Source organism: Wasmannia auropunctata, unplaced genomic scaffold (genome assembly GCF_000956235.1).
Source record: "Wasmannia auropunctata unplaced genomic scaffold, wasmannia.A_1.0 LD335604.1, whole genome shotgun sequence".
Lineage (NCBI taxonomy): Eukaryota > Metazoa > Arthropoda > Insecta > Hymenoptera > Formicidae > Wasmannia > Wasmannia auropunctata.
The window spans coordinates 61917-62714 of NW_012027286.1; positions in this window are offsets into that span (position 1 = coordinate 61917).

Consider the following 798-nt stretch of genomic DNA (forward strand, 5'->3'; position numbering starts at 1 on the left):
AAAAACAATTCTGCTGAATCCAGATCTGAAAATAATTTTTGTTCAATAAAATCAAAATAATTTTGATGCGCGAAAGTCAAAGTGATTGCTAGAATATCAAAACGTTTTATGGCAATGCTTATCAGTTTCAACATTCCAACAAAAAATTATTTTCAGATCTGTTTTTAACAAAATTTTTCAACAAAATCGTTCTTTTCGTGCATGCAGTTAAGATCGCATGTGGCGCGCTCCGTAGGAATTTATTTGTTTACACGCGGTTCAAATATTGAAGGGAAGTTTGACAGCCGCGGGCACTTCGCGAGTTCCTCCTGCGATGCCCGATGGCACGATTTGGAGCGGAACTCCGACACTCGCGCGCGCGCGCGTACCATAAAGTTCGTATAACGTCGCGAAAGTTAGCGGAGCAATTCTCTCAATTGAACGGATATCGGGAGCGGGGTATCTGAATGCCCTTTACCCTCCGTACTGGGTATTCCCATCCCCCCGCGCGCGCGCGCATCGCCTATAGCTCAGTCCACCGAGACGTAAAGCGTTATTTCGAGAGAGAGAGAGAGAGAGAGAGAGGCGAGTTACACGCGAAATATTCTTCGAATCGATCGCGACGACGACGCGGCTAAGCTCGAACGCGATTACTGTACCGCGCGCGGGCTGTGTGTTGTCGATGCCGGCTTTACTTCGGTTTAACTTCCGCGAGAGCGCGAAACTCGAGAAAGCAGAATCGAGTCTCGGCCGCTGCGGGGATGATCGAACGGAAAGAGGAGAGAGGACCGGCTTGTCGTGGGGGGGGGGGGGCTTTAA